General features: G+C 28.7%; 1 pseudogene; it reads right to left on the bottom strand.

The window, feature by feature from the left end:
* Positions 1–1,020: 1,020 nt before the first annotated feature.
* LOC149577893 (laccase-23 pseudogene) overlaps positions 1,021–11,340 on the bottom strand; it is a 100,424-nt pseudogene continuing 90,104 nt past the window's right edge.

Raw genomic sequence — 11,340 nt, 5'->3', positions numbered from 1 at the left:
TGCGAGTGACACCTATCATAGAGACTCAAAGTCCAAAAATATTCTTTTGGACCGCATGAGAGTAAAACTATGTGACTATGGTCAAACTATAGAGAGCACAGAGAAAGAATACTACAACAGTATAACACAACATTGACTCTATTGGCCATGTGAACAGTGACGATTGTGCCAACAGTTGGAGAGATTGAAACTGATCATTACCAGATTACAATCTTCCTCTACATTTGAGAGGGGTAGCTCCCTCGTAAGATAATTTTTTGTTTTTTCAAATAAAGATGATTACAACTTAGAATATAGAGAGGAAACTATTAATGACGAATGCACCACACAACTTCAATGTTTCCATTAAATTGATGTAGACTCCTAATGAAAACAAACAAGAACTATGCTTGAGAGCTATCATCAACACAATGCTAATTCAGTGATTCATGAATATTTACACCATACCATGAAAATATTCATACTAATGAATCGAAACTTCAACAATTTCAGATTCGGTAGAATAGAGAACGCAAAATATACTTTCTTTTATTTCTTAGCACCAAGAACATAAGAATTGACTGATTACAAGAACAACAATTGTACAAACTTTCTAAAAATTGCCTTGTTATCAAAACATAAGTGTTCCCAGTCTTTAAGTCCAAAAAAGTTCCCCTTTACAAATCCAAAATGATCCTTTTTATAGACATCAAGGTTAATAACTACTCCTTTGTGGTTAATAACTACTTCCAAAATACGTGATTTTGAAAAGATTAATTAACCTCTACAAAATCAACCAAATATGACTTGAAATTTAGACCTTACACCTCAAAAACAAAATTCCATGAGTAACATGCAAAAGGGTGAATAGAGCCTCCCAAACTAAAGAAACTACAACTGCTGCTCCACAAATCTTTAGCATGAGAATAATCAATTTGGAACAAAAATTTAGCTCCACCATAAACTTTAATACAATTTGATCGACGATTGCATAGAATGGAGATTAATCATAAAATCTCAGAAAGAAAATGAAACTTCGTATCACCATTTTGGAAGATCTGAAAGAGGTTGATCCAGAGTGGAGAAATAATTCGTTCCATCCTGCACCATAAACACCATCGCCAAAGCCCATCCGTTGTGTACGTCCAAATGACAATGCATCAACCAGGTCCCAGGATTGTCAGCTATAAATCTGATAGCAACCCATCCATTGATAGGAACATCGATAGTATTTCGCATGAGAGGATCCGCAAGGTTGATTTTTTTTTAGGATCTTTCTTGGGATTATAGTTGTCGAATCATGTTCCCACAATGTAAAAATCATTTCCATGCAAATTAATCGGATGGCTCTCGGTAGTGAAGATATTAGTCCCCAGAAGAACCACCTGAACTATAGAGTTGTATCTGAGCACTTTCAGCTTAGTGGTTTTCACGGGAGCCCGAAGACTCCTGCTAATGTTTTGTTCAATGTAATCAAATTGAACAGGAGGAGAATCAGGGAATCCATTGGTGAAAACTCCCTTGATTCCAAAATGGTGGGCTTGAATAATCGAAGAAGATGTTGGCAGAACAAATGAATGGTTGTTCATACTCTCTACAAATCTTGTTCCATTGGGACCTCCACATGAATTTTTTGGGCAAGGAATGAGCCCCAATCCGATTGTGTAGAAGACATTTTCATCAACATTGAGAGAGACTTTAATTGGGTGTTCTTGAGAAGCGAGGCTTCTAAGACGGGTTTTGAGCCTTGTGACAGCTTTGGTGTCATTGTAGGAAGGGAGTTTGCGCAAAACAGGGGAGGATGAGCTTCCTTTGTTGTAATCAAAGATTGCAGTTGTTGTTGTGTTGTCAAAGGAGGCTCCTTGAGCACTTGCATATGCTCGAGCAGCCATGTAAAATTTGCCTAGAGCTTTGTTGAATTTTACAAGTACATTTGTTGTTCGGCCTGGTCCCAACATGATGTATTTTGTTATGTGGGGCTTTGTGTAAAGAGCATCAACTGCTACACGACCGTCATTTTGTGATGTGTGATAGATACAAAGAGGTCAGTATTGAGTGCAGTGTTGATCACCCGAATCATGTTTGTTTCGCCTCTCTTTATAGGAAAGCTCAGTGTCTCTGAAGTGGAACATGGATAGAGGTCTCCTGGTTGACCATTTATAGTGAAAGCATCCAAAGTGTTGGTGGCGGCTCCCATTAGTGTTGTCTATCTCACCACATCTATGGGATTCACATTCCACCATTCCTCGAGTAAAATGGGAATCTCTTGGGTAGGCTTAGGGAAAGGATAAGTAGTGCCAATTTTGGGGAAGATGATAAAAGAATAATAAACAGTTGCTCTGGGCCATGAGTTGTGTGTGTGCCACCACCGTTCTGAATACTCCAAGCTATCATAGCATGCTTTCTCTTCAACAGAGGTAGAGTGTAATGCCTATACTTGATTTTTTAGATTTGTTTTGATCGGATTCTTTTAGGCGTGTGTTATGATTATGTTTGATGATGATATATACGTTCATGTATTGACTTTCAGTTATTGAATGATTTTAGTTAGATGAATGATTTTTATGCGGTTTATATAGATACTTACATGTGTATGGTGTGCGTGTATGCTTTTTTTATGTTTGACATTTCTAATGTGGTTAAGGAAGGGAGTCATAGTCACTTGCCAGTCGAGATCTATATGATGAACCACTTTCTTCTATTGCTTGTTTAGTTTAGAATATTGTGTTTGTACATGCATGGATTTTATGCAAATTGTAGGTACTAGGTATCGACTTCCCTAAATTGTGAGGATGAGTGTACCCTATCACAATATTTCAATGGTATAAGTGGGCAGATAACTCTTGAGTCCAAATCGTAAACCCTAAGCCAATTGTCCTAGAAAATAAGACAAGTATTTGAGTTAGTTTCACCTTTCCGAATTCATCAAATGACATGAATTCGTGACTTTGACCCTAGAGTTTGACTTTGTTCTTTGACTTTCAGTTGGGTTGTCATATTTGGTTTTCTGAGTCTGTTGTATTTTTTTTATAATTAAATCAAATTAAAAGATAATTTAATGAAAATTTTATAAAGAAATTCAATATTTAATTATATTTAGTTAATTGAGAAATTAATCAAATAAAATAATTAAATTAAAAAAATTAGCTTAAATTTCTATTTTTGACGTATTTATATTTATCTAATTTATTAATAATTATTTAAGAGTTTTATTTTAATAATAAACTCTAAATAATAGTATTACTTGAATTAATAAATATATTATTAAAACATCTCATAATTAATTTGAGAGAGAAAACATAAAATTTATAAAGTTTATTTTCATTAAATTGCATAAAGCATATGCAAGAATTTTAAAGATAAAGTTATAGTTCTAATTGTGGCGTAGCTATAGTTCAATGATAATTATTTAAGAGTCTTATTTTAAATAATAAACTATAAATAATGTTATTAATTAAGTTAATAAATATATTATTAAAAATGTCTTTGAATTTAATTAAATAAAAGAATGAAACTTAAAGATTAAGTTATGTTCTAATTTTGGCATATTTTTAGTAATCTAATTTAATAATAATTAATTTAGAAGTTTTATTAATAAACTCTAAATAATATTATTAGCTAAATTAATAAATATGTTATTAAAAACATTTCATGATTAATTAAAGTGAGAAAAAAATTAATTTAATAAAGATATTTTAATTGAAATTGCATAAAGTTGTTGCATGAAAATTGTATATAGAAAATTCAATATTTAATTATATTTAATTAATTGAAAAGAATTAAATAAAAGAATTAAATTTAAAAGATTAAATTAAAGCACTAATTTTAGTATATTTATATTTATTTAATTTAATTATTATTATTTACGAGTTTTATTTTAATAATAAACTCTAAATAATATTATTAGTTAAGTAATAAATATTATTTGATTAAAAAATATTAAAATATTTGAATATTTGATTAATTAAAAACTAATTAAATTTATGCTTTAAATAAAAAGTTTAAAATTAGAAGTCTAAATTAGAGGTCTAAATTTAGAAAATTGGTTAAAGAAAGATTAGAATATGATGTTATTTAATTAATTATAAATTAATTAAATATTTAGTTTAGTTTAAAATGTTTATTTTAAAATTCTAATTTAAGAAGTTGGATAAAATAGAATTACACTATTAAAATATTAAAGATGTAATATTGTTTTATTATGATTATTTAATTAATAATTATTAAATTAGAATTACATTTAAATAATGAGCTTTAATTATTCTTATTAATTTAAATAATAAATTATGCTTTAAAAGTGCTTACACTAATTAATAAGTGGAGGAAAAGAAAATATAGAAGAATATTTTAATTAAATTTTTTTTTTAAATCTGCATGAAAGAATCGAATTTAAAAGATTTGATTAAAGTTATAATTTAGGCATATTTATATTAATTTAATTTAATAATAATTTATTTTGTAGTTTTATTTTTAATAAACTCTAAATAATATTACTAGTTAAATTAATAAATATTATATTAAAAAGGTCGCATGATTTAATAAGGGAGAGTAAGCTTTAATTTAATAAAGGTTTATTTTAATTAAATTACATAAAGTGTCTGCATGAAAATTAAAATATAATAATTAAAGACAGAGTTTTCGCATGATTGCATGATCAAAGCCTTGATTTGGGGGAAAACTTCTTTATTAAGGAAATTAGAGCTCATTTCTAGATAAACAGGTTTAGAGGAGCCAACTTTCGAAAAAAGGGTTTTTGAAGGAAAAAAAAGATTCTTGCATGTTTGCGTTCATTGTTTTAGCATCAAATCTAGTTAGGATCTTATGACTTTGTGTAGTAGTTGCTTGTTCTTTGAATTCTTGTCTTCTTCATGTCTATTGTGTTTCTATTTTCAGAAGTTCTCTGGGTTGAAACCCTTGTTTGAGAAAATTGATTTCCATTATAGAATTGTTTGTGATTTAATCTAAAAACCTTTAGTAAATATTGAACTTTAGGGTTTTAAAAACCTAATGAATTATGAAATTCACTTTTGTATGTGCTTTATGTGACGTGTGATTTACTGGTGTTGGGGTTTTTGGGTTTGTCTTAGCTTTGGCAGGTCAAGATGTTTATCAGAGGCTCGAGAGTTTTGTTTTGTGATGTCATGATGATGTTTTGATCTCAATCTTTTATACTCAACCACGGTAATGTGTCTGGTATGCTCTATGAGGTATTTTGATCTATTGATTATTATTGATTTTCAATGTTCTTGTGCGAAATTGAGGTGAATGGTGTGACCCATCTGATATAACCTTTGAGTCTTCGATCAATTGTATTTGGATTGCTTTCTAGTAGCTTTTATAGGACTGAGGTGTTTGTATGATTTGTTCTTGGTGATGTCATGTTATGACGTGGATTGGTTTATGTATACTTGATTTTGGGATCAATCTTGTTAAGATGATCATTTTGGTGGAATCTATGATTATGATCAATGTTTTTAAATACTTGTCAGTTGATTGTTTAAAAACTGATGTATGGTATGTGGTCTTTGTGATCTTTTGATTTTACTGAGCTTAGGGTAGGTTATCTGTATGTTAAGTTAGGAAGTGGCTTGCAATGGAGGTCGGGGCCCAAAGTGGCTACCAAGGTAACCCATTGTAGCTTATTTAATAAGTGATAACATTTCATTAAATGGGTTTAAAATGAATTAACAAAATATCGGTACCACAGAAAGTCACTAATGGGCCAGAGGATTAAAAGACTAACCAGGTAACTTTAGAGTTGACTTTTTAGTATGCCTTGTCAGTATGAAAGGATACTAGTGCTGCATAGAATCACTAGGGCGCCGAAGGATTAGAAGACTAGCCGGGTAACCCTAGAGTTGGTTCATGCAATGACACTTGCCCACTTGCATAGTAGATTTCCTAGTGTCTATGTTGCCTCTAAGATTAGTTGATACTTGTGTCTTGTTACCCTTTGAGATAGTTTGCTTTCAGGTGATTCCTTGAGCCTAGATGTTGGTTTTTAACTTTTGATTTTGTTATCCTATTTGGGACTTGAGACTATCTCCTCAGTGTGGTGGGAGTGGGCTATTTAGGTTCCATGAGATTAGGTGGTAGTGCTTTTTCTTATACCATTGAGATCCGATTGTCAAATGTTGTTGTTGGATGTGTTTGTGCAGATGTTCCTTTCTGTCTGTTCTTGTATTTCTATGATGGATGGTTGCACTATTGTATTGTATTTGATTTCATAAGATCTTAAGAGATGATGTAATTTATTTCATGATGTATATTATTTCAGACTTTCATACCCTATGACCTATACAATGGATGATTGTTCATTTTGTTTATTGCCAAGTGGCATCATATGTAATTGCATATTATTTAAATGATTTTATATTGGTATATTATTATTTGATGTGGATTTATTATATATTAGAATTATTATTAATTAAACTTAAATGTGATTCAACGTCATGGGACCCTTAAGAGTCGTAACCCGTTTATGTGTTGTTGATGTATGAATGTATGTTAATTACTTCCACTATTCTATTACTATTGTTGTATCTCTATCTTTAAAAAAAATGTTTGACAAACTTAGTAAAACTTTAGGTTAACTTCTTTTGGGTCACATGGCGGGGCGTTACATAGAGACCTGCAAATTTCATTGTTTCATTGCTTCCATACTTTGGTATGCATGAGAAATGAGATGCTCAATTCAGTAGAAATATCTCCTCACTTGAATATACATGAGTTTTCATTATCACTGATCATGAGCCATTCACATACACAATCCTTCACTAGGTTAACAACTATCTTTGGAAAACGTATTTTAAGCCTCTAACCTCAACCTTTTTGGATGAGAGGTTAAGGTTAATGGCTCAAAATGCATGTTTTGGACCTCGAACCATTTTAAAGGTTAAGAGGTTAAGGTTAATGGTTCAAAATATGTGTTTTGAACCCTGAACCTTAACCTTTTTTAAGGTTAATGGTTAATGATTTGGTTGAAAATATGTATTTTTGTTCCTTTCATTAACTTGAGAGAATTTTTAACTCGGGAACTAGATTTTAAAAATTCAAAGTGCTGGACAAAAAGTCTTTAAAAAGATTGAGGAGAAGAAACCATTTTAATGCTTAAAGAAGGTTCTTTCAAGGAATAACCATAGTTTAAAATGGCGAGAATTTTAAAAATTAAAGTTTTTGATATTTGGGCAACAATATGGTAAGCATAAAGCCACATCAAAGCGTGTATGCTAAGGCATTTGAGCAGTTGATCAATGAGTTATAAGCAGTGATCTCATTACCTACTCAAATTTCAAAATTAAAGTGAAAGTATCAACTTGCCCAACAAAATGTTAAAGTAGAAAGAGCCTTAGCCATCATTTGGAAATAAGGAGATGACAAGCTTGGTTAAGGGCGAAAATGAAAGGGTTGGCTGACAGTGTGAATATGCTCAAGCCATTATCTTTAATGAATCTAACACCTCCATTCTACACCATGGTACTGTATACAATAAGAGGATTTGACAAGAAGGTTGTAGAAATTTTCAAGCATATGCAAGTGGCAAGTGTAAGTAGATTCAACAATATTCTCCATAATAATCCCACCCAATTTGAATAATATGAAAGCATTGCATTATTTATGTGGGAATATGTGTTGACCTCTGATTATAAATCTTCCAAGGACACAAATTAAGCATGGAGAATGTTGTCAATGGGTATACAAAATCATGGGCTCGTAATGGTGTAGGAGATTTGAAATCAGTCATAAATATTGACAGACGTTCAGTGACCTATAGAAGACATCATGAGATATTTGTGACATTTTACCAATTTCAAAGGATAACTTATTATAAATTTCATAAATACAACTTTATTGAGATGTGAAGAGATCATTGAAAAAGAGTGAAATGTTGGGCATTTGATACAATTGAGAAAGATCACAATGATTGTCATTAGAAGAAGGTACTTTATTACTTTACAGAGATTAACATCTTCCTCTTTGTGTGATGTCATATACTTTAAATTTCCATCTTTATAATTGGAAACTTTAGTCACTTCTGGTCAAGGTTAAGAAATTGGTCACTTTGGGTTAATTTTATAGAGCTTAATTAACTTCACCAAAATCAAGTAACTAGGAGGTAGTTATTAATCAAAGAGGAGTAGTTCTTAACCTCAAGTCTATATTTAAGTGATAATTTTGGGTTTGTAAATGACTTTTTTGGACTTTTGAATTAGGGAAGACTTATGTTAGAATTTTGATGATAAGACAATTTTTGGAAAGTGTGTGCACATTTTGTCTTCGTAATTGAAAATTCCTCTGATGTTCTAGGTGCAAGAAAATAAAGGAAATCACATTTTGAGTTCTTTTTCTAAAATGTGAATGATTGAAGCATGAAAATGTTGATTCTCTTTGCAATGAGTGTTTTTATGGTATTGTGCAAATGTTCATGAATCTTGAATCAACGGTCTGCCAATGATCATCTTCAAGCATAACTCTTGATTGTCTTTATTAGCAATTTACGTTAATCTAAGAAAGCTTTGAAGTTGTTTGGTGCATTTTTCGTCAGTAGTTTTCTTTCTATCCTTCAAGTTCAAATACATCTTTATTGAAAAATAAAAAAATTATATCTTACGAGGGAGTTGTCCCTCTAAATGCATAGGAAGGTCACATATCAATCCAATTGTTGGGAATAGTTTGCCACATACACTTCATTGGGTTAAATTACATCATTTTCAAGTGACAAATTTTTATACCAATAGGCCATAGCCTTGGCACATTAGATAGTGGATCAAGATGAGTGTCATCATTTATTTAAAGAGAGGCTATGAATTTTAGATTTTCAAGCCTAGGTTTATCCTTTTTAGGACATGGTTGATAAACATCTATATACGGCTAGGTTCATAAAATTATACTACAATAATGCATTTAACTTTCTATTTGTTTTATTGTTTGAGTGTTTGGGATAAATTTTTTTTTATTGAATTATGTCTTGTCTTTTATTTTGTACAAGATGCCTTATGTTATGGAGAAAGGCCCAACATAGAGTCAAGCAATATGTTATTGCATAGTTAAACAACAATACAAGGGAATGAAATGAACAACATGTAAACAATGTCACTTGAGTTTGTGCAACAAGGGGAACTCTAGGTTTGACAACAAGACCCATTTGATTTAATGACCTAATGTAAGCACCGATCATGGTGAAATTTGAGTTAGTTTGCATGATTTGGGAGATTGTAAAACTTAAGATTGGATATTACTTCCTTAGGAATAACTGCATAGGTTGTAGTAGATGGAGAGTTAGTTGTGTTTTTAGAAGACAAGAATTTAGAAATGGACATGGAGTGCTAACAAGGTAGGGACAAAATGAGTATATGGGCTCACAACTTTGATGGAAGTCTCCACTCCCAAAAGACATTAAACTAGTAGTTGCATGCTTTTGTGCATGCAACGATTAGTTGATAGGATTTTGTAAATATGCAAAATAAATTATTAATGGTATGTAGAAGAAAGTTAGAAATGATACTTAACAATCTTTAGTTCACAGGATTTTCTAGCAATTTCACATTTGTTCAAAAGTGTTAGTAGTTTATTGTATAATATAGAAACTAAACGATAAATGAAACATTAAATATCATCAATCTTGTGAATAGAAGACAATATAAAATATGAGAATAATTTGTCATATACAAATGAAGATTTAAAAATGATTCCATGTGTATATATCATAATATTACAAAAATAATATAATAAATTTAATTGAAATACATATTACTTAATTATTATTATTATTTATTAAATAAGAGTATACTTGAACCCAAAACCTCCCACATAAGAAGCTCATAATTTACCATTGTGTTATAAGCTCTTGCCTAACAAAATTTTTATTATTATTGTGCTACTTAACATTAAATAAAAATAATTAACTTTAACAAATTTATATATTTCAAATAAAGTCATTGTCAAAAATTTATTAAAAAATACCCTAAACAGTAATCAACCATTAGCACTCTAAATGAATTTTTAATTAAAATCAAATTCAAAAGATGAATGACTACTTTATTATGTTAATAAAAATAAATTCAACTTAACTCGATTTAATTAATCACAACCCTATGTATGATGCTAATTGAAAGTTTTAAATATATTTCTTTAGAAAAAATGATTAGTCAACTAAGAATACAAATAGAAAATCGATCTTATTTTAATTCTAATATAAAATATCTTTATATTAAAGATTAAAATTATATTAATTTAGAAAGTAATAGTTTTAATTTTTTAATTTAGAAAGTAATATTTTATGTTTAAAATTTATAAATATTATGTGTTTTAATCTTTCTAAATTAAACTTGCAAATTAAATTTGATTTTTTGGGGGTTTTATAATATTATATAATAGAAAAAATGGTAGCTACTAAAAATTAAACATTAATGATATATAATTCAATATAATAATTAGAAAGCAACTATGATTTAAAAACTTTTTTTAAAATTAAAAAATAATATATTGAATTTATGCATGTGTCAAAAGGTAATATTTTTGTATCACAAAAATTAACAACAATTTTAAACAACAATAAACAATAATTATAAAAGCAACTCTAACAAAATATTAATTGAAACTATTCATTTACACATTTGAGAGCAAATGTTTACCCCACCAAATACATATTTACAATACTAGCAATGAATAAAGAAATTAATTAATTTAATGACATGAATATAAACAAATAAGTATCACATAGTGGCTTAATACTTGCCTTTAGTTTTTATATAAATCTAGTTTTAATTTAGTATATTTATTATAATAATATTTAATATTTTAATTAATAAAACTAATATAAAATTATAGTTTTCTATAATGATATTAATTATAATTTAAATTTACATTTTATTTATAATTATAATTATTGGTATTTTTATTTTTTTGTATAAATCTAGTTTTAATTTAGTAAATTTATTATAGTATATTAAATATTTTAATTAATAAAAATATTATAAAATTATAGTTTGCTATAATGATATTAATTATATTTAAATTTATATTTTATTTATAATTATAATTATTGGTATATATGTTCTATTACATATATATCATACATGATATATTATATTATAAATAAATTATAATATGTAAATAAAAATATATAAGAATATTTCTTAAACAATTATATGATATAAGAAATATATTTTTGTTAGTATTTTTAATTGAATGAACAAAATTATAATATAAAAAATACAATATAAAAATATAAAAAATCTAAATCAATGTACTTACATTAAAAAAATATTAAACATTAATGAATCAATTCAACTTAGTAAAAAACAACTCTAGTTTTACAATCCATCAAGTCTAGCCAATATAAGAGCTAAATGAGCTAAA

Source organism: Cupressus sempervirens, chromosome 1, assembly GCF_028749045.1.
Source record: "Cupressus sempervirens isolate cs-2001-9-10 chromosome 1, ASM2874904v1, whole genome shotgun sequence".
NCBI classification, from domain to species: Eukaryota; Viridiplantae; Streptophyta; class Pinopsida; order Cupressales; family Cupressaceae; genus Cupressus; species Cupressus sempervirens.
The sequence above is the reverse complement of the archived record's forward strand: the minus strand, read 5'-3'. Positions and strand labels throughout refer to the sequence as shown.